Genomic DNA, 24,569 nt, shown 5'->3' on the forward strand with positions numbered 1-24,569 from the left:
TAATTTGAACGTGTGCAGTTCATCGCAGGTATATCATCAAAAACTGATGCTGATATGAACGCGTACAGCTCCTTGCAGGCACATAATCATAAATTGATGCTGATATGAACGTGTACAGTTCCTAACAGGTACATCATAACAAACTGAAATATATTATATATTACCATTTTCAAGTAAGACAACCAAGAACTTAAGCAGCCATACAAAATAAGCACATTTCATTTTGGCTCAAGCGGCCATTTAAGAAACAGGGCGAACTTGTAAATAATTTTGGCAGAGGACCACCCAATCAACGTTTGTGTGATAATATTTTTCTAATCAAACTAATGGTCAGAAAAACTAGTATTTAGACAAAATTCAATGTTTACTTATGACGGTCATATTGTGCTGTGAAGCGGAACCAGGTCCACTCAAAGGACATTTATGTAAATGTTTATTACGATTGGCGAAATGTGTCTTTGACATGAAAAGAAAACATAACTGTGAAGCAAAATGCTACCGGCATCTAAACAATCGATTTTTGCTAATCTATACAACGGAAGTTTTCGTTGTAGAATCCGGCTAAAAATATAATGCCTATCATTTTAGTTGCAAACATCATCTTAAAATTTACGTTTTTTTCTGCTCATATTTGAATATATGCTGACAAATATCCGCGAACTTTCCCTCGTTATTACGACACTTCTTTTCGATCGCCCGTTTATCTGGATTTATATAGGGCCATTAAATGGATGGCGTACGTACGCTTCGGTCCTCCAATCAAACGCCTGCTCCTTCGTGAAATCCTTGTTAATTTCCTTGAACGTCGACTGGCACTTCAAATGGAAAAACATTTCCTGAAGATGGCGTTGTACACATAGATAGTCTTGTGACAAAGACTGTGTGACGTAGTCTTTAAAACATAATAAACGTACACAACTCCATTTTAGTGGCCATAGCGATTTATTTCTATTGATTTAGTTCTAACAGAAAAGTTTTCCAAGGTTCGAAAAATATTCTGAACTAAAAGCTAAAAAGTAACGGCCTATGGCATGACAATAACACATTGTATGACCGCAATATCCATCCGTGCGCGTGGTATTGACTTTTCTACTAAAGAAAATATATTAATATAGATTAGAACACTGAATGGTGACGTGTACAATTTCCGATGGGATCTTGTGCAAAACCACGTTCCCAAAGGTAGCGAAGTAATATGATATATGCGACGGACGTGTACGGATGTCAGCCCGCCATTTACATGAAATTATACAACAATCAATGGATCGCCTGCATACTAAAGACATGTCTAATAAGAGAGATAAGTAATGAGTAATTAACTTGGTGCGTTCTTCTCGTTTTGTTTGACGTTATTTATAAGATAGCATCTGTATTGGCCACCTGACATCGTTCTGAAACATGTATTTGTTAATTCATTAATAAGCTGGGCTCTTTGTAGTGTAAGATATTGCTTCAACATATTCAACTTGTTCAAATTAATTTTACCCTTAGAATGCGGAGCTAAATGAATGTATGATATACCAAACAGAACAAAAAAGCAATGCCAATAAGACAAACAAAACACACAAACAGTTGAACGAAACATGGTCGGTGCTCTGTGAAAAGGGGGGTTTACTGCATGTGCGTAAAGTGTTGTCCCAGATTAGCCTGTGCAGTCCACACATGGTACTAAGAAACGACATTTTCCGATTAAACAAGACTTTTGATAAGAAGAGACTGTCTTGAAACGAAAAAATATCATCAAAGTGGAAAGTGTCGTCCATGATTAGCCTGTGAGGACTGCACACTTTACGTACATTCATTAAACCCCCTTTTCACAGATCACGCTCCATATACTAGTATACAGCGGAGTGACGAGGTGAGCATAATCGTTCAACCCGATGACAACGTAAGACTCAGTGCCGTTAAAGCAATCAATCATCGTCGCCTAATTTCACTCAGAATGAACAATCAAGGCATTCCCATTACATTTTACATAAAATTTGACCAAACAAACACGACATTGAACTATTTACAGACTAACAAAGTACATTGACGAATTTAAATACTTCATTATACGATGCGATTATGAGACATTTTTTAACAAGTGTGTTGATACAAAAATGTAATAATATATCCCATAAAAGCTACTTGTAAAACAAATATCTATATGCTATGCAACTATATAGTTTTAACGTATTGATGATAATTGTATTGTTTATTATCCGTCGATTTGTCCCTTCAATTAGACGGATTCTTGGTTATGTAAGAAACCGCACTCCATGTTCACGTACGAGCATGACGGAGTTAGCGTTTGTGTTCAAGGCGTTGTCAAACCACTGGTACAGAGAGCATGTTTTCGTTGACGTGTTGTACTGTGCTGACCTACATCTTGGCGCCATCTGGCGGTCACAGTGCGCGGCGCATTTCATCACTGACGTCAAACTGTTGATGACTCTCAGAGCAGTTCCTATGGGATTGTGAGATGACAGACGCCGGAAGGTCTCTATGGAAGGATAAGAACGAGATGTTTAGTTCCCCCGAAGATGAAAACTAACAAGTGCTGTCCCCCCCCCCCCCCAAACCTAAGAATTGTGTTTACGCAACATTGAGGCATTGGCCTTCGATGTTGAGAAAATGTCATTGTTTTAATCATTTATTGAATCAAACAACAGAAATATTAATGTCCTCGATTGATAGATGAATTTTCATTCAAGTCAATTTAACACAAAATAATGCATGTGTAAACGGTCATGTTTATAATGCAAAATGCTATTTTATAGATAAAAAATATCCTTATTACGCATTTGAGCTTGAGCATTTCGCAGTGAACGTCAACTTTGACAATCAATGTCGTAATGTAATTTTGTTAGTTTTTCGTTAAGTTTATTAAAACCTGCGTTGCAATAAGTTCTTTTGCATGACAAACGTTATTCGACATGGCTCAGTTTGTTGCTTTCGGGTGCAAAGATCGTCCGGATAATTTCAGATATGGTAGTTATGGTCTGGGTCTCCAAAATATTGAAATCATCAAAAATATTACGTGTGCTTATCAATTATATTTCTTCAACTTATAAGAAATTACAAAACACTATTTAACTTACTTATACTAATATTTAATCCAAATAATATACTGTTTTCTACATAGAAAAGTTACATTTTTAAGACAACATGTGTGTGTATTTGAGATTTATTTACAGGTCGTCCAGCGTCTTCTCGACTACAGATGTATCGACCTGCCCCTGTGACCCTTCAGGGGAGAAAATAAGGTCATATTATACATCATAGCACGATGGCCAATGAGACCTTAATGTGACTAGATGCTTTTTTTTTTTTTTTTTTTTTTTTTTTTTAATGGATTATGTAGTGGTTTGCCTTTTATCAAAATGGTTTTTGTAGTATTCCTATTATCTCTAGAGTATCATTATCCTTATTGGCATTAATGTTAATTCCTTAAAGTTTGTGTGTGGTTTTTGTGCTCTCCGCCCCAAGAGGTGTTAGTGGGGGTTCGAGCGGGATACAGAGGGCGCCCCGATTCCAGAGGCGCCCCTGGTTCTTTTAAGTGCCCGGTGTACAGCACCGATACACTGCACCCCCGTTTAACGTCCCTCGCGGAGGACTTGTTAGTACATAAACATAGATTAGTACAGATATTACTCTATTGTCCTGTGTCTTGGTGTAAATTCACATGGGCTCTCTCTGTTGTGCTGTTGGATATTGTCAGGTGTTTAATGGTGTTGCAAGGGTCAGAATAGTTTTGAAGTTTAATATAGTAGAAAAGGGGCTGCGTTTGTGTGGTTGGACCGAGATGACTGATTGGTTGTTGGTGGTACAGGGAGGACAATATCTGGTTCTACACTTTCTTTCTTTGGGAGACAATTTTCACGCGCCTTTTTTTGTTTTTGAGAGAGAGAGAGAGAGCGCGCACGTTCTTCTTCCTGTTTATATTGCTAGTGGTTACACAGATGGTTATTATATGTATTAGTGCATTTTGTTCAGGAGGGAATAGATCTGGGATGTTAATGCTGACCATCCCTCTAATTCGATCTGATCCTCATAGTGACAAGGGTAATACGTGCAGGTTAGCAATACAAGGTTTACAATTCAACGTCAAACGTAACAAGGCACAGGCATGCAAGGAAAAAACTTACACTACTCTACAAGAAAACATCACCGTCGCTACAGTAGGGGAAACAACAACAACAAATACCGTCACCATTCTCTTTTTATTTTTATTTTTGTCATGTTGGGTATGTCATGTCAACGGGGCCAGAGTGCACTGATGTCATGTCAACGGAGCCAGAGTGCACGGGCGAGAGATATCTCTTCAGGCGCGCCCTCTGGCCCAGCCGACACGCTCTACTCAACATGTTTAAGTCTTGTACATATGGGAAAAATGTTAACTAATCACATTTAATTACAACAATATTTACACCTATAGGGGTTGCACTGTGGGTAAATTTGCCCACGTACGCACTTACTGCGTCTTCCGATCCTGCGTGGAAGTATGTTGTCTGTGTCCCCTACCTTCGTCGTTGTTGCTGATTACAGCTTAAGAGAAGGAAAGCGAGGGTCTCGCGGAACCCTGGGTTTTGTTACCTAGAGCGCTATTTGGTTGTAAAAGAAGGCTTAGAGCTTATCCATAGTGGTCGAAAGGGGCCAAGTGACATATGTATTGGGGGGGGGGGGGGGACGTACCCTTCCGTCGTTTTAGTATTATTAGTCTTTATCTATTTATTTATTGGTGTAATTTTCCTATATATCATAAAGCGCAGACGAGGAAACCGCGAACGTTCGTTATAGACAGCTCCCTCATCTTTGCCTTGTTTATAGTATTGTTTATTTATGTATTGACGTCAACAAGGTGTTATTGGACATTGCATTGTAATGTACTACCAATCCAAAGTACATTTGGACCCCAAATACAATTATAGGTTCTCGGCGTGCACATTACATGCAGTGTTTCTATATCTATTTATTTGTTGATGCAATTTTCCTCTTGTCATAAGTCATTATTAATTGGAATCTTTAAAATTACATATATCATGGATTGTTTTACGGTACAGTTTTAGAACCAAATTAATTAATAATAGTATATAAGTTCGAGCCGGGCCCAGACGAGTGGCCATATGGACAACACCGGAGTGACCACCGTCCGAGACCCACCCGTCATTAGTACATAAAGTTGCCATTATTGATCTGAGTTTTTATTTATTTATTTATTTTAATTTTCCTATAGGGCCGGGATAATAGGGTTAGGTTCAGTTCGGGCCCAGACGAGTGGCCATATGGTGCACACCGAAGTGACCATCGTCCGAGTCCCGCCCGTCATTAGTACATAAGATTGCTATTATTAATTTGAATAAATGAAGCAATATATAACTGACGGTATGTGTTGTTATTTCTATCTACCGCTAATAGTCCAACGGAATATTATATTTTATCTACGTAGCCCGTGTCGCGCAAAAATTTAAACACGTGCAGTCGCACAACAGGAGCGATTCCGCTTGGAGGCATCAACAGTGAGTCGCGATTAATGATAAGTGGGTTTTTGTATGCCGCTATTACCCCTGCACTTAGTTCTAGTCTCTGTTCAGCGTGTTTAGGGCATATAAAGAAAAGATGTTCAAACGTGTTATGAATGTTGCACTGGGGGCAGAGGACAGTTTTGTAATAGTCGCCGTGCAATCTAGTCACCCTTAGGCGCATGAGCGAGTAAGCCCTGTCCTCCCTTTTAATGGGACTATAGATGTTAATCTTATGGCTAGGGTTGGTTAATATCGGTAAATTATGATCGGCGCAGTAAATTGACCATTTGTGATCCTGTTCATTATACCCTTTTTGGTTTATGATTGCAATAAGTTCGCGCGCGCTAGGCTTTAAATCAGAGGGTAGACCTTCATGGGAACCTATTCTGGCAAGTTGGTCAGCGTGTTCGTTACCCGGAATGCCTACGTGACTCGGGATCCATACGAATTGGAGAGTGATATTGTTGTTTGCTAGTTTTGTGATTCCCTTTAATGTTGCACATATAAGGTCGGGACGCGTTTTCGATGATCCTGCATTAAGTGCTTGTAAGGCGCTGAGAGAATCGGTTAATATCGCGTAGTTTGGGCGTTCGTGGGTTTCAAGTTCATTAAGCCACTTTATGGCGCTGTTTGTTATAGCTAGTTCGCAAGCAAATATAGACAGTTCTTTATTGTATTTTACCTTGCACTGATGTATAATGACATTTTTGGGTTGATACACTACAAAAGCCGCGCCTGCTATTTCAAGTTCCTCATTTTTGCTACCGTCAGTGAAAATCTGGGTGTAATCCACATATTTATCTGTTACATAGTTTTGAGCTATAGAGCCACTGTTTGGGTCGTGGTCGGATTTTTTAATTAATGTTGTTAGATGTAAGTCAATATTTGGTTTTGATAGATTTCTTAAGCTAAAGTATGTAGGTTCCTGAGTTTTAATGTCAATAGTCTCATAATATTTGCCTAGCTCGAGCACGTTCTGCGCGTACGGGAGACCACTCTTCTTTTTCCTTTTTTGGTAGGCCGGGTCTTCAGTAACCCTAAGGTTAATTGGGAGGTGTGGTCCCATAGATAGCGTGCGCGCGCGGTATTTTAGTTGGTTAATTTGCCTTTGTTGACCCAGTTCTATCATTCCACATTCAGCGTGCAGCAGAACGGTGCTTGTAGATTTACGTGTACCAGTTATAATTTTAAGTGCCGTATTTTGGATTACTTGTAATTTATTGAGTAATGTTTCACTGGCTGAATTGTACGCAATGCTTCCGTAGTTTATTTTTGCCCAGATAGTGGCTTTATAAATACGCATAAGGGCTTTTTTATCCGTACCCCAGTTGTTTCTTTGGATGCATTTTAGAAAGTTGAGGTCCTTTTGGCAGCGTACAACTAGTTTAAGGATGTGGTCTTTCCATGTTAAATATTTGTCAAATGTCATACCCAAAAAAGTAATGTTGTCAAGAAGCGGAAGAGGAGCACCACATAGAGTAAGTTGTGGGGGGTTAGGGGTTTTCTTAGATCGAGTTGCTTTACGTGCATTGGCCGCTACTTTTTGTGCACTGGCAGGGAATAAGATTGCTTGGGTTTTTGTGGGATTTATTTGGAAGCCATACGATGCGCTCCAGTTTTCTATTGCAGTTAGGGCTTTTTGGATTTTAGTAATTGCTAGATTCGGTGATTTAGATGTGGTCCATATTGCACTATCGTCTACAAAAAGTGATAAATTGATTAGATCAGTGTTATTTTGTGAATTATGTGCCTTAATTTCTCTGTCTAGGGTGTTCATAGTCACGGAAAATAATATTGGAGATAGGACACTACCTTGGGGACAGCCGTTTATAGTCTCAACTGATTCTGATGTCGCGTCATGCAGTCTCACTTTTATTTTACGCGTTGTAAGAAAAGCTGCAAGCCAGTTGAGCATTTTACCCTCTATTCCTAACGTATTAAGTGTTTTAATGGCGTTTTCGTTCCATAGTTTATCGAATGCGGCTGTGAGGTCTAAAAATACGGCTGCTACGGTTTGACCGAGATTTTGGGCTCTTTTAATATCAGCTTCAAGGCGTACTAAATGATCTTCGCAAGAGTGGTTAGATCTACAGCCCGATTGGACTTCTGAGATTTTGTTATGTTTTTCTAGATACGCGCAGAGTCTCGGTTTTATCATTTTCTGCATTAGTTTGGTGAACGTAGAGGTTAAAGAGATCGGCCGATATGAGGCTGGAGAGTCTTTAGGCTTATTGATTTTAAGGATCGGAACTATTGTGGCCTCGTGCCATTCATCAGGAAGAGTACCTTCAGACCATGATTTATTATAAAGGGCAAGTAATTCTTGTTTCCCCGAGAGTGGAAGTTGTTTAAGTATCTTATAATGGATGTAATCGTCGCCCGGCGCGCCGTTTTTGCATGTAAGGAGAGCTGATTCGAGCTCGAACAGGCTAAAAGGAGCATTGTACTTGTGAGTTTTTTCCTCGGCAAGAGATTGTAACCAGACAGGAAATTCATTTTTTGTTTTTATTTTCTTTGCAATAAACGTTTCAGAGTATCCTTCGTCACTGCTTACTTTTTGATAATGTTGTACCAGGGCAGAAGCTTTATCAGCGTTAGATACAAGAACTTCGTTGTTAACCCGAAAGATAGGTGTATTAGTAGGGGGTCTGCCTTGCATGCGCTTAACTTGATCCCATAGATCTTTGCTAGTTGTTTTATGTGAGAGATTATTACAGAATTCGTTCCAGCTTTCTAATTTTGCCTTTTTTAATACTTGTTTAGCACTTTTGCGGGCTTCCCTATATTTGTCATACTTAGGTCCGGTTCTGATTCGGATACATTTTCTCCTACATTTTTCACGATATTTAATGGCGTCTGTGCATTCTTGATTCCACCATGGTACAGACCGTTTGAATTTTTTAGGTGTTTTGCTTACAGGGATTGAGTTATCAAGCGCAGTTTTAAGTTTTGTTATATAGGATTTAAAGTAAGAGTTGGTGTCAGTATTATCTACATTAGGAAGGAACTCATTATTACACTGAGTTTTAAAGTTGTTCCATTGTTCAGGTGTGGCTTTGTGTATTTTCCATTTGTGTTGTGTGGACGGAAGGGTATTCTCTATTCTTGTCTTAATGTTTATTATGATTGGAAGATGGTCACTTCCAAACGAGTCGTCAATGACATTGAAATCGCTTATAGCTTGAAGATGGGCTGAGGTAAGAGCTAGATCGATCGCGCTGTCGGGTTGATCTTCGCGATCAGACAATCTCGTTATTTGACCGTCGTTAAGGAAGTTTATGCTGTTATTGTTAATTAATTTTAGGAGATTTTCAGAGTTATCGTCGCATCGTGGATCACCCTCGGGGTTCCAGCAGGGGTGTTTTAGATTGAAATCGCCAACAATAATATTATTCTTTCTATGTTCAACTGAATGGAAAATTTTTGCATAATTTTTACACGTATTATCTTTAGTTTGAGCATATACGCATTGAATGCGGAATGATTGGTGCTTAGTCAAGTACAGTGTGAGGGCACACGATTCAATAGGGCAATCTTGATCAATGTTTATTTTAGTAAATGAAAGGCCCGATTTTACATATATTGCTACCCCAGTGCCTATAAGTTTTTCTCTTTGTTCACCTCGCACAGGTTCTTGATATCCTTTTTAATGAACTTGTCTGTGATTACTTTTGTAGTTCGTGGAGACATACTACATGCACTTCGTTGTTATTAACATAATTTTGAAGCTCGTACATTTTTGCATTTGAGTTATGAGTAACCCCTCGGGCGTTCCACGACATAATTGTAAGACTGTTTATATTATAAGTATGAACTGTCGCAGACATTTGGGGTTTGGTGTGTTAAATTGACCTAACGTACGGGCTTGAGGCTACTGGATTAACTTAATATATTCCGTACGCGTGGCGAAAGAAGACCGGAAGCGGCGGTGCAATCGCGTGTCCTTTGCGGAGGCTATGTGGCATGATCGGGGTCGAGCTGTTACGGGCCATGCGTAGCCGGTTTCTATGTATATTGAAGGGAGAATACGCGGGGTGGTCGGATATCCTGTGTCGTTGCTGATGATGGCGTTGTTGCCTAGGTTGTTGCCTTGTTTGTTGCGGTGATGGTATAGGATTGAGCATTTTTTTAGGGTGATCTGAAGTTTGTGAGCTGGAGGGTAGCTTATGCTGTTGTTGTTGCTGATGGCGGAATGTATGTTCAACATTGTTTGTGGCTACATTATTTGTGGTTGATGTTGATGCCGGTTGTTCGGGCGGAGTAGGAGTGGTATGCTCAATTATATTGCGCCTCATTTTCGGGGAATTTGTTTTTGAGTATGGACAAAATTTCTGTTTCAGATTTACCAACTAACTGTTTAGCTATTTGGGCAAGATTGGGTCGCTTATTTATAGCTTGAAGGTTATTGATGTATTGATTGGTAACCTTTAAGTTTTTGCTGTTGATAGTAGATTGGTATTTGAGATAGATCGGACACCCCTTATACGCCGCGCTGTGCCCGCCGCCACAGTTTGCGCATTTCCTAGCGTGCCTGGTATTGCACGATGCGTGCGAATGATTCCCCGCGCAATGTGGGCACTTCGCGTTATTGTTACAAACATTGGACGCATGGCCGAACATCTGGCATTTAAAGCATCGAAGAGTTGCTAGGAGCGCGGGCTTAACATTGTGGCCTAGTATATTTGTTGGGGCGTTTTCCGTCTTGAATGTGACCGTAATGACATTGTTTTTAAGACCACTATGGACTGCTTCTACATTGGATTTGTTTTTTAGATCGTTTTTTAATTTGTCTATATCCGCGTTTTTGGGAACCTGGATGACACCCCTTGCAAGTTTAGTTTGAGCAATTAGCTTGAAGTCAAATCTATCAAAGGAGAAATGTTTAGCTTGGTTGAGTGCGTCGTCCCTAATTTTGAAGAGGAGACCAGCTTTGGACTCTTTTAGGGGTCTTACTCTCTCAGATCCTAGCAGTTTGATAAAGGCTTCCCCTATTGCCTTAGCCTTTTCTCGCGGGAAGATCACCGCGACAGTGGTAAGGCAAAGGTAAGCCATATTGCCGGGGCTTGTTTATGGGTTTGGGAGCATGATGGCCCGTTGGCAGGGGGAGTAGTCTGCTTCGTGGTCGATGGGGTTTTGGACATATTGTCATTAATTGTCTGGGGAGTCACGGTTACAGGGACGATTGGGGTTATTGAGGTGTCATCGGTAATACGCGTCGCTGAATACGGAGCGCCAGACTCGGAATCAATTGAGATGTCCCCGGGGCGGAACATTGCGCGCTTGATTTTAGGGGTTTCCGTCATTGAGGTTTTCTTACTGGAGAACGACCTCTTCATTCTCCTGAGAACTTTTTTAAGACAACCAAAAATAATATGAATATTATTAATATGTTTTCTAATACCATTAAGTATGTTGCATTGAAATATTCACAATAAATTACAACATACTTGTGGTTTTGTGCATTGATAATAATTATTAGCATTGATTTATAACCATGAACAGTTTGCATTTCCACGTAATACTAATTATCTGAATTAAATTGTATTTTAACTTAAACATGAATTTATGTTTCAAGTAATCCATTCAGAATTCTTGCAAGTATCCGTTCTGTGTCGATTATTATGAACCGTACAACATAGTCATATTCAACGCGATCGTAGAATTACAATCAACCATTTTAAAATTTGTATTATGTTTTGGTACCGGCATTGCATCAAACAAAATCAGACAATAGGTGTATCCCGGAAAAAGCAACTTTTTGGAAAACCAACTAATCTGCTGGTACAAATAAACATGACCCATTTATAATCCTTTCAAAATCACACACCGTATCAACCGTTATAATTTAAAGTAAGCTATCATTGGTTGATTTAATGTACCAGCATTGTTTGTACCGGGGTGATTAGTGGGGTTTTCTAAACTCGTGCTTTTCCTGGATAGATCTATTACCAACACGATGGTAATCTTGAGCATCGGTAAACGATAAATCGCTTTCCGAGTCAGAATAAAAAAAGAAGACTGATAATCAATAAATTCCGTCTCATACATGTACGGTTCAACAGAATATTCTTCACTATCATATTCCATCTCATCAACTTTACTTACTAAAGTTGCAAGAAAATTTACATCCAAAGCCGTACGCAAAGCCGGCGATGAACACGGGTCGAACCTACGTCACACATGGTCAATGTCGCCTCGGGGACTACTTAAATGTATCCCATGTTGTATTCCCACCAAAAATCCGATGGCGTAAAACACGCCATGGAATACGAAACAAAATTATTTTTGAAAAAAAAATGCCGCAACATGCTTTTTTTAGTATGAGTTTCGATAATATAAAAGCAATTTTGCAAAATATTGACATACATATAGGCCTAATTAATTTGAAAAAAGCCGACAACGACCAATTTAGCGTTAGAATTCCGGGTACGTTTTAGTATATTTTACCTCCTGGTATTACATAAAATATCATAAGAATCCATTCAATACTTGTTTTGAAATTATACGGATAATTTTACAGCGTGGTTAGGTGTAATATGTTTTTCAACACATTTCGCAATATTTTTTAAAGAATCGGCCAAATTAGTGCGATTCAGAGATTATAAATTCATCGTAAAATGTACAGAAACATACAATCACAACCCTTTTGGAAACGGGAGGACCTTTATAAGTTGTGGCATCGTAGAATTCATACAAGCAAATCGATGTCTTTTGCCAGTGTGGCGAGCAAATTCCCTGCCAATTAAATTGCTAATTACATAAAACGATTGCTTTGAGCATGTACAAGTTAATGCGTGCACAAAAACATCGGCTTCTAGCCGATCTAATAGATAAATTTGCATTTTCAAAAGAGATTGAGCCAATGCCAAGGAGGTGGAGCTCAGATTAGGAGGTGGCGCCAATGCACAGTTATAGCTATTTTACAGTGAAATATTTTATGTTATGATTTCTATTTTGTTTTCGGACTTACATTATTTTTGTAAGTTGACTACTTCAGCAATTTTGAGTCGCTTGCGTTTTTAATTAGAAAAAGTAGATTTCGAATAAATTGAATAATGTATTGATGGATTTAAACGTTCGTCTTTGTAAGATAACAACATTTACATGTATTATACAAAATGTTAACGGAAAAAGACCGAGCTATCTTCATTGTTTAGAGTTGATGGTAGGAAAACAACATAAATGAGCCTAATAAAGATTCGTTGACCTTGATCTTTTAGTAAATTAAACAATTTGATTAACGGCCACAAATCATAGTTACAAGTAGAAGTGTTATCTTATATTTATTTCGTGAATTATCATACTGAATACAAATATTGATGTCGATGAATCATTTTGATAATGTTGAACATTAAGATATTGGTTTAATTGAGTATTACAAAGTTGTGGTATACATCGTATAATATGTTTGTATCATGTTGGTGACTTCTTAATTGAGTTGATCACTTATTTATTTAAAAACTACATCTTATTTATTATAATTGTGTTTATGTTCTGTAAAGATTTAGGCCTCGTATGTACGTTATAAAATAAATTTAATATAACAAATAACATTATCTTTCAAATCTACGTCATGTGATAATGCCATTGCGAAACGACTGTTAATTGATACATCCTGCATTGGCGCCACCTCCTATCATTAGCGCCACCTCCTAAACATTTGCTCCATCTCTTGTGGAAAAATGCAAATTATCTACTAGGTCGGCAAGAAGCCAATATTTGTGTGCATGCAGCATCTAATGTATGTTGTACGCAATCGTTTGATGCCGTTAGCGATTTAATTGGGTGAACATGTTCTCGTCACACTGGAAAAACTCATCGAAATGCTTTTTAAAACTCCACCATGCCACAACTTATAAAGGTTCTCACGTTTTTAATTTGTTGAGAATGTACGAGTCTGTATATTTTTGGACGAATAAATCTCCGCTGAATCGCACTAAATTGCCCGATTTTAAAATAATGCGAATTATGTTGAACAAGAAATATCTTTACAAAAGATATACGGCGTTAATAGTTCAATGAATGAGATCAAGGATAGCGAATGTCTTCTTCTGTACAGTTCTTAGCTGCATCGCACGCAGTACGGGATGTTACGCGGAGTTTTCGCGGCTTATTTTACATTCTTACAGATTGCTGGTCATAAACCTATAGATACACAACAGATAACCAAACGACAAAATGGAAGTGAAATTAAAACATATGAGTCAACCGGCCACACGCGAAGTATACGTATTTATAGGCGCGTTCTTCGAACAAACCTGTTTTAGTGGTTTGTCGGGCATTGCTATTTGATTCGATTATTAACAGTATCGAGAATCATCGCGCATATGCTTAATACATTAGTCAATATGGTGGAATAATTATTATTAAATTAATCAAAAATAATTTTTTATCATTGTATTGTTGAAAACACATTAAGAATCTATTATTGACCATACCATAAGTATATTGCTGAATACTAAAAGTATCTACATTTAACATATTTCTGGTCTAAAGAAAAGCCCAGGTCACCTAGTTCACGGATAGCGTCTTATTATATAACGATTATTTTACTGGCCGCGAACTCCGGTGATGAACTGTAATAAATTTTGACATTCACACACTGGCCGCGAATTTGACCCGATACCTCGCGGGTTGAAATGCAATGCAAGTGAGGCCTCGCTTCCACTGCTCTTTATACTTTTACATGTTAACATGTTGACAGGGAATATGGAAGTAAGTACTAAATATGAGAACATAGCCTTTAAGTATAAACGCTTTTGCGCTGGTAATTCTCTGAAAATAAAAGGTGCACGCACAAACTGTATTGATGTCGAGAATTGAGTGTATAACTGTTCTATCTATTGAGCCTTTTCATTAGAGATAAAATTGTTTCATGCAGTAAAACAGTGTTACAAAGACGCGAATATGTTTCCAATGTTCTGGTGGTATACTCATATCAGCCAATGGAATAAATGAAGTGTATTCATTCGTACCTAGCCGCGGGAAATTTTATTTGAATTTTATTGGACACTTACAAAGGTCAGGTAAGGTGAAAAGCTGGCTTAATACAGCTACGCCGAAAAAAAAACCCATATAAAACTAATCACCCTGTAAAATTGTCAATGAAATTTCAAAACATCTGGACCTGAGCGCCACCTCGGAAGTTGCATTGGCTCATTTATTAATGCATCGCAAAAAAAGAGGTGGCGCGCGTGATTAACGGCCGTGATCTCGAGTAACGCTCGACACAACGAGCGTTCAGACTGACATATGGAAGGATGAACGGTTTTACGGAAGGAAAGAAGCACGGAAGATGTCTGGTTTGTCGATTTATTTATACGTCAAATAGCTAACTATTCAGAAAGCCGATCGTTGCAACAATTAACAAGTAATTATTTTAGATTCGGTTCACTAGTTAGTATGCTAGCACTAAAAGCGATTGTGAAACGGCATATTTCCTACATTCGAAAAATCAAAAGTTTGAAATACCACCTTAAGAAAATGATCTTTATAAAAATAGCTTTTACTAAGCGATTTCCGGGTATTGGTGCAGCGTCTGAGTCATTAAATGGCCCAGAATTTGCGATTATAAGATTTTAAAGCTCTGCGCATGCGCGAACAAACAGGAAAACAAAGAAAATGGAAAAACAACACGTGTTCTTAACAGTGTCATCCGGCAGAAAACCGAAAACCAACACTTCGCATAAGCTGAGTGATTTAATAGGCGTACGTCGTGTGACTTTGATCCAGCGTGCAAACATATCTTGGGTGAAAGTTACACTGTCACCGGCAACACCAGATTGATAATTGGCTAACGTGTATGCGTTCCTCTCTCTAGCGGAATATACCTCGACGTCTTGCAAACGTGCAACTGTGATGCACACACAAATAAATGACATACCTTGATCTTCAATTTTAGAAACGCACTAATTACGTGTGTATGTCAAAAATAGAAACAAACGCATCGCATTAGTTTATTCTCTTAAAGGAATGTATTGAATAGCAGTGCATGTTTCTAAAAAAATCATTTAATGCACAGTTTATAAGTTAAGAAGCGAAACAATCTTCCAAAAACTATAACATATATAAGTATACACAGAATATAAATATATCTTATTTACAGTGTAAAGTGGTGTTATGTCGGAAAATGTTTGAATTAAGGTATACTTGGAACAATTTTAACATCAGCGCGGATATTGAAAAAGATAGTTTGTACTGTTAAAATATACATTTCCGATTTGTATTATGTTTACCTTGTATGTTTTCTTTCCCGTGCAGCTTCACTGCATCTATTTCGACCCACGAGTTTGAAATTGAAGTGTCCACCTCAATGCGAATATGATTCGTGAAACATTCGGTCGTCTAGTAAAAGAGTCAAATGTACAACATTGTAAGAACTTAAAAGACTACAAACTCTAAGATCATAACGCAGACGGTTGGCTGCATTTATATCGTGTCATAACTCGGTCTTAAGTCAGTTTTCGGTAATTTGATAGATCGTCTATTTTTCCGTGAAGGCCATCACTATTATATATGGTGTTACCGATGGTAAGATATATTTATGAGTTATACCTCATATAACGTCCAAATTGATTGAGGCCATTGAACAATACTGTAAAGCAATGTCCCTTTAAAAAAAAGTTGATAAACCAACTAAAAATCAAATTGTTAAGGAAATTGAACCCATACCGTATCGTTCCAATGCAAACACTCTATACTTATTCAATATTCTACCGAAAGGGTTTTTAAACTATCTTATCAAAGCGACGCAAGCGATATTACACGTGTTTTTACGTCGGTATGATATTGCGGTATAACTTCTTCGGAAAGGTATCAAAATTAAAATCTTTTGCAATATAAACATATATAAATTGTCTAGCTTACAAGTGGTGATGTTATAACGAAAATAAGCTCGTTTTTTTTCCTTTATGATCTTCAAAATATTTTTAATATCTCATCGCAACCCCAGAATGAATGTCCAAATGATGTCGTCAAGTTCATTGTTTTGGGTTCAATCTTCGCGGAAGTGTCTTCAATTATATAATCAAGACACAAGAAGCAGGCATTGCAATACCGTTTTTAGCATAGGTGCAACGCACCTATGCTTAAGGTATAAGCTACATTTCGAAAACCCACATCGATCGGTTGACCATTATGAAGCCTTACCTGATCAAAAATCAGACGAAATATCTATTTAATTTAGTATATGGTAATTCTTAAATTATTTTTTTTTTGGAAACGTTTTTCTAACGTTTCCTTCCAAGACTATTGCTGACGCCGTTTTAAGTGAATTTTCTCAAGACCGTTTTTACGTGAAAAAAAACTTCTAAAAAACTAAAACAAATTTCGTTCGTAAAACAATTCTGTTCTTGTTGATAGTGACCTCGCACCTAATTTCTATTTCCCTTTGTTTACTGTTCTGTGAGAGGTCAAATGTTTACATAACTGAATTCATAAGGCCCTGGTTTAAGGATATGTAACATTTCATCGGTTAATTATAAATAGCAAATTAAAACATATCCTCAGCAGGAAAGTGGGGCACACTAAAAAAGCACTTTTATTCTTTGAAAATGTGTAAAAAATGGCGGAGTACGATGAAATGTTTTCTGATTTATGACATGGATTCTGACCTGCCTTTCTATGGATTTGATGAAGTAGATTTGAAAGTAATAGAGATGTGTTAATTGAAGTTAAAATGATTTACTTTGAGCCAGAAATTTACGTTACGAGTAGAGCTAACGGTTTAAATGTGGCATCGGATTTAATGGATTCGCGCGAATTCTTGACGAGTGTTTGTGTCTGTAAAATATTAATGGAAAGCTGTAAATGTATCAAGTCGGAAAAGAAAACGGATGGTTGCATAATGGTATGCGTGAAATAATGTAATTCTACGTATTTATTTTCATAGTTATGTCATTTTGTAACCATTCACATTCGTCACTATTTGGAATTCCCGTTTCTAAAAATAGAACATTTTGGGGTTCCTCGGATTGTTTTCGCCCCCAAGACGTTTCCGCCCTGGTCGTTTCGCACCTGGTCGTTTCGCCCCCATATTAGCGGAACACTAGTTGTTGAGTAGTTTAATTGGTGACCATTATATAATCATCAAAAAAAGTACCCTGAATCAATAATGTAAGTATATCACGCATTAATCCGACAAAGGGTTTTTTTATTGCTTAAATCGATTCAGCTAAGAATGCCCGCCAAGAAAAGGTATGGTTATGGGGGTCTCTATGTGCAAAATGTTGTATTTATTTTCGCTCAAAGTTGTCGCTTTTACATCGAAACATATAAGGAAACTGTTTAGTATATTTTGACCTAAACATTTACTTCAGCAGCAACTTCCCTGTATCTTGCAACAATGCTTTCAGCGCCATCGGCGCTCTCGTTATGACTTACATTGCTGCCTTCATTTTTACAGCAAGGGTGCCCCTAGCTAAAAATATTCTTCAGTCAAATTTACGTTAGGACACATACATTCTTCATATGTTATCGGTTTTATGGGGTTATATAAAGAAAAAGGTTATATCCAAATGGGTATTACTTTAGCTAATTTAAAGCCATTCTCTTTTTGGCAAATGACATAGCAGGCAGTGACAGTGTTTGATGAAATATAGCACCAAAAACATCTACATACAAAATAAACACTGCGTACCAATAGGGGCGGACTGAAAATGCGGGCGTTCTGTATATGACTTGCGGCCCCTGACCACAGAACGACCCACTGCCCTGATTGACGCCCTTGATTGACGTCACGCCCCCAGAATTCCACGTCTCATAGATGTCAACTTTAGAAACGAAAACTTTCTTCGTGAACATTACCTGAAATAAGACTTAACGCGTCTTAGTACATGTTTATTAAGCGCTTCAAATATGAATACTTTTGCGTTTAAATGCGAAATGCACGGATTACCAGTTTGTGAAGTGAGCATATGGTTTGTAACAGAGTTCAAAAGAAAACCAAGCACTACGCATCATTATTGTGCAACATAACATAATTCAAGATTGTGAAAAGGGGGTTTAATGCGTGGGCGTAAAGTTTCGTCACAAATTAGACTGTACAGTCCGCACTTGCTATCTGGGGCCACACTTTCCGATTTTATGATTTGTTTTCGTTTAAAGAAAGTTTCTTCATAGCAAAAATCCAGTTTAGGCGGAAAGTGTTGTTCCTAATTAGCCTGTTCGGACTGCACAAGCTAATCTGGGACGACACTTTATGCACACGCATTAAACCCCCTTTTCACAGAGCACGACCCATATCAAGGGGTAATACTAGTTGAACAAATAGTTTTGAAATTGTGTTAAATGATTTAATTTTTAGACAAAAAATATAAATACGTATTTTGTGTTGTTGATAATTTACACACGTGCTTGGCCTTAAAATATCTAAAAGACAGCTATATCAGAATACAATGTGAATAAAGACATTGAAATGTGAATATGATTTTCTGACAGTCATAAAAGATAATTGATTATTTGAAACGAATATAATAATGAATTGTTTCACTTATAACTGCAAGGATATATACTATTTAATTAACCCAAACACTTTTGCAATTTTCTGATGTTTATAAGTACGTTTCGTTGTTTCGTTTTTCAACTTCTAAAGTCTTTTTTGTCAATTTTAGGAGCAATGTAATACTCATACCAGCAAACAAAGTACATTTTATGACATTGAGTATAAAAAAAAACTCCGCAAGTGATTTTTAGTTCGTGCTATCTTTTAAGACCAAGAAAATAAAGTACCGCAAAGTGGAACTGATCTTAAACCGTAATCACATACAACAATGTTAATGGATGCTGTGCTGGCCCATGTGATTGCTACGCATACACACATATGTACCAGTCAAATACAAAAGCAGCATTTTAAGGCACATACCTCAATGTACTCAATTCCGACCCCCTCATCCTTTTGAGCCCACGCCCTTTTTTATCGCCATAGTTCGGATATACATTAGCTGCTCCAATCATCTCACTGGCGGCCCATCTTATATTACAAATAACAAATAGGATTCGTAGCAATCCACTGGTCTAAAGGCATTTCAAGATGACAATCTTATCATAAAAACAAATATTATCATATGCTTTAATTTTTGCCAAAATGCATTCTAAGCTGACACGGTTACTATGGAAAAAACTATTGTGGTGAATTGCCATTCGCTGGTCCAAAGATAAAACAAGCCGATGTTCCTATATTGAAAACAACACTTGTGGTAAATATAAAGGACAATTAATATGTACGATACGTTTCAGTTTGCTGGTCATTAAACATAACAACAATAAACGACGTGAAATTCAGCTTCAAAACCAGGTTAAAAATAATAGAAACAGGTCCTTTGTTCATGTCACTGACCAATTAACAAACGGTTTACCACAGCACAATATACACACAAACCGATCTCTAAATAATGAAAGTTGCAATTATACACATCCAATTCCAATTTCTTTAAATTTAAATTGTCCTCAGACCATGTTTAACTCGATAATTACAGTCAGAATTCGCTGTTTCTAAGGCATAACGTGCAGCCCGTCTACATCAAAAGCATTATTTATGAAACGTCGCTATCTGCTGGTCCTTTCAAAAATAAAACTGGATATTTTGACAACGAAAATAACAACCACGATCGTCAAAACAGATATGCCAAGTTACGAACTAGCCGACCGGCTTTGTACTGAAAACGACACTATCGATGCTTTAAATGTCAAAAAGCCAAAGAAACAAACACGTCCTAAATGTAAATCGAATAAAATCATGACAGCACAAAACAAGAACGTTCAATCAACAGGTATGCAAAGCAAATCCTTTAAACGCATTATAATATTACATTGCATAAAAACATTACGACACGTTTTTTAACGTCGATGTTTAATGTCGTTTTAAACATCGTCTATTAGAATATCTCCAAAACATCGCAAAATTAATAATGTAAATAACTCAGTTTTGGTACGTCAAAGTTCTTTGGTGATAAGACATCATAAGTGGCTAATAAAGATTACAACTACACATAAATGACGAGTAATCGAACTAGATATATGCAATAATAATGATAACACTTACCGTGATTCTTTCGTGTATTGAGTGGAAAAACTTACAATCGAAGAAACCCACTGATCAATATCAGGTGCTTCGACGTAATCTGTAACACCGACACATAAATATACTAAAAAAAATCCCCGATGTATAATGGAGGAAGGATGGCAAATAGTGTAAATACAAACATCAAATTGTGAGTGAAGACCTAAATACGAACAGTATTTCGGGTGAGACTGTGAAAGATAACAACTTGAAAAAACTTCAGATGACAAATTTCTCGCCTAATTGACGTTTTACCACATACATAAGTACGCATGTTATATTGATAAACTATATCCGCACATCGGTTTTACGGACATTTGTTGCTTGGCTATTTTTAGTGGTTACTACGTTTTTTACATCCAAAACATTGTTTTACAAGCAATTTTGACACGCTGCACCTTTGTTTGTACGTTTTTTTAGATACTGGACAGCCCGCAAATTTTTATTTCAAATAATGATACATGATTAGAAATAGCGAGAATGTGTGCCCGTTGTTGTGAATGAATACCCTCGGTGCCTTGTGAACGTTTGCAGAATGTTTTTAACGAGGTTATTCGAGTTGTAAATAGGTGCTTACATATTTCCATTTAGTTTCATCAGAGTCAAATAAGTAGTTATATTGATATATGCGTACTATAGCTAATAAGTAAATGTTAATTAATTAAATGATGTGCAAAATGCATGCATAGAGTAGCTAAAGAAACTTGAGCGTACAGTTTATATGGTATTGTCGCGCCACTCAAAAATCATAAAGCGACATTTAAAGTTATGGTAGCCAGAACTAGCACATGAGAAGGTGTCTTTAGGCTTGGACTTTTTTTTATCAGATTTTTACGAGGACATTGGCATTTTAATTTGCCAGACATGATGCATTGTTTTTCCATTATTATACAAAATGCAGTTTTCTTACGTAGGCTCTGTATGAAATTTTATCATGAAAAACATGTTTTTTGTGTACGTTTAAATTATTTATTTTTAACGGCAATGGGTGTGCGGAAATCAAGGGATCACTCCTCCACATCGCACGGAAACTCCACGAAAGCAATTTAATGCATGCATATTCTAACACTTAAAACATTTAAACAACACAATTCTTTGTAGTATAGTATAAAAATGAGCCGTGCTCTGTGAAAAGGGGTTTAATGCATGTGAATAAAGTTTCGTCAAGATTAGCTGTGAAGTCCAGGGACGACACTTTCCGCCTTTACTATGTTTTTGCTAAGAAGAGAATTTAAACGAAAAATATCATAAAAGCGGAAAGTGTCGTCCCTGATGATTCTGTGCGGATTGCACAGGCTAATCTGGGACGACACTTTACTTACATGCATTTAAACCCTTGTTTCACAGCGCGAGGTTCAAAATTTGTTAAGGAATACCATTAATATCATTAGTTCTTAAAGCACTTTCCAAATAACTCGAAATAGGTAACGTCTTGATCTTTTCTATTACGGAAATTATTGAAATAAAAAAAATGCAATTCGCTGCTTTTAGAGATGTCATAGTTTTTATTTTACAATTATAGATAAACATTCCTTTATCACCCAACATTTACTAAGATTAAGACATGAACGAAGATTTTAAAGAGCTTCACATAAAGCAAACGTTCTGTTTTAAACTTATGACACGTAAACATTCCCTCTAAATCTGTGAAAAAGTTTACTATCGTTTTGACATTATACAATTGGCAGATATGGTTATCATATTTTAAATAGGAAAGAGTTGTTACGGACGAATCTATAAAGGTTCCATACTAAAATCACTGAAAATTAGTATTTTTAATAATGCGTTTATACGTTTGATAAGAAAATACGTTGTGATACCTTCTTAACAATAAAACGAAACAAATATTACACAATTCATGCTGATGTTTAGTTCTGTGTGTGTATAAGAATACCCCGTAAACGTTTTCATAAAGTCGAGATTATGTGCAAGATGTAACGTCTTATTGCTTTTATTATAGATAGAAAAAAAGTTTGGATGGAAACTATATACTTAAAAAAAACGCTTTGAACGTGATTTTAAGAATACACCTTTTTTATCTAATGTATTGCATAGTTAATATAATAAATGAGTCTAGCATTCTCTCATATACACCAAACATTGATTCATTCAATTAAGTCGTTGTTGATTTAAAGGGGCCTTTTCACGTTTTCGTAAATGACAAAATTGGAAAAAAGTTGTTGCAGATTCGCAAATTTTCGTTTTAGTTATGATATTTGTGAGGAAAAAAGTAGTACTGATCATTTACCATGCTCTAATATAGCCATTATATGCATATTTCGAAGATTTTTAACCTGAATATTATAAAGTGCTGCAACGCGAAACGACTGAATAATTTGGCGAGTTCTGTTGTTGTCGCTATATTTTGTGAAGCTACGAAGATTGCATATATAAAGTATAAATGCGTCTATCAACATACTTGGCAGAATTGTCGAGCGGTCTAATTGGGTAGGGTTTTACTCCAAAAGTCCAGGCGTCAGTGATTCGAGCTCTGCATACGGTTACTTTTTTTCTTTAAAAAACATTTTATTCTTGATTTTTCCTGTAGATCCAATGTTTACATTTATTAATATAAAGCATTACATGATAAACTTCAAAACATGCCAAAATCTGTGAAAAAGCCTCTTTAATGTATATATTACTTTGTCAAGAACCTATTTCATTTGCAGTATTACGTAAAAATCTTTGGCCCCAGTTATATAAATATTACCTATGTTCAACGCCTTTTGGTATGATGGTAATTATACCTTGTGTTTGATTAACGGTATCAGGGTGGCAAGCTTGCAAGCTCTTCAAAACACATGCGCCTAATGTTCACTTGATAAAAACTCGGCGTTTGTATATGTAATTCTTTTAATAACAACGGAAGCACCATTAAGTGATTGATTTTTTTGACTGGTATCTGGATAGTAATTAAATTTCTAAACCATTGACATAACAATTACAATCTAAATTACGGACGCAAATATTTCGAGAAATGAATCGGTTTTTAAAGAAAAAAAAAACAGATTTATTTTGATTGTCAGGTTTTGTTAATCAATTACTTTTCTATTATCACTAATCAAGTTGTTCATAGGTTTTCATATATAATTATATGTCAGAAGGCTACACGACGGCTTCGACGGGTTTCGATCATTTTGAATCCATTAATCTCTCGATCTAATTACAGACCTTTTGCCATCATACACGGACTTGCTTTCACTGCCTCACATATATAGAAAATGAAGAACATGTGTTTATGCACTGCAACTTGTACGACACATAATTCGCCCAAGATGTTTGTTAACGGTGAATATTGAACCAGATTTCTTATCGTTCGATTCTTCAGAACAATGTTTTCAGTAATGTCCATTGAGTCATTAACCGGGTATGGCATTGTCGTTCCGATGCTTGGTATCAAACATTCGGGCTACGCCTCGTGGTTTAATTCCTACGCATCGGAATCCACATCGTTGGTTATTACCGCAAAAGCCAACGGTTACCCGTCGATTAATTCTTAAATATCAAATAACAGATTATGTTGAATACACAATTCAGCATTAAGAGTTCACAACACATGGGAACACTACAGTATATACTTACCTAGTCTATTTAATATTTTCACTCGATTTATCACGTAGAGGTCTCCCAAATCGACCTCCCAAGATGCGTCTTCAGACACGGTCCTTGTGCAACCAGTGTCCGCATAAGAAGATGCCTGGAAATTAGGACCATCCACGGCCAATGATGCATCGCCTCCGATATGCGTGTCGGTTTGGGTGGCCGCCTTATTCAATGCAACATTGGAAAGGCTTTGATGAAAAAAAAGGAAACATTTTGCACAAACGACCACGACATGAATATATACGTTAGTGTATGGAAACAAAGATAACTAAACAGTAAATATTACATAGATCGCGCTGGACATTCTGATTGTAAAAGGCTGGCTGTCTTAGGATTGGAAGTCAGTCGAGTGTATGTATCTATGCAACCACGAGCAACTAGGTTCTTTGGAATAATTGACC

At 37.0% G+C, this 24,569-nt stretch overlaps 1 protein-coding gene and 1 long non-coding RNA gene across 4 annotated transcripts in view; one reads left to right on the top strand and one right to left on the bottom strand.

Annotated features, from left to right (window-relative positions):
• LOC127847879 (ras-related protein Rab-5B-like) overlaps positions 1-24,569 on the top strand; it is a 124,417-nt gene that overhangs the window by 26,067 nt on the left and 73,781 nt on the right. The window lies entirely within an intron of this gene.
• LOC127847883 (uncharacterized) lies at positions 15,160-20,628 on the bottom strand. Its single transcript, XR_008034231.1, has 5 exons — positions 20,548-20,628; positions 19,369-19,476; positions 18,145-18,311; positions 15,743-15,851; positions 15,160-15,360 (listed from the first exon to the last, which is right to left on the bottom strand). It is a non-coding gene; the product is annotated as an uncharacterized LOC127847883 (long non-coding RNA).

This window comes from Dreissena polymorpha, chromosome 10, assembly GCF_020536995.1.
Source record: "Dreissena polymorpha isolate Duluth1 chromosome 10, UMN_Dpol_1.0, whole genome shotgun sequence".
NCBI lineage: Eukaryota > Metazoa > Mollusca > Bivalvia > Myida > Dreissenidae > Dreissena > Dreissena polymorpha.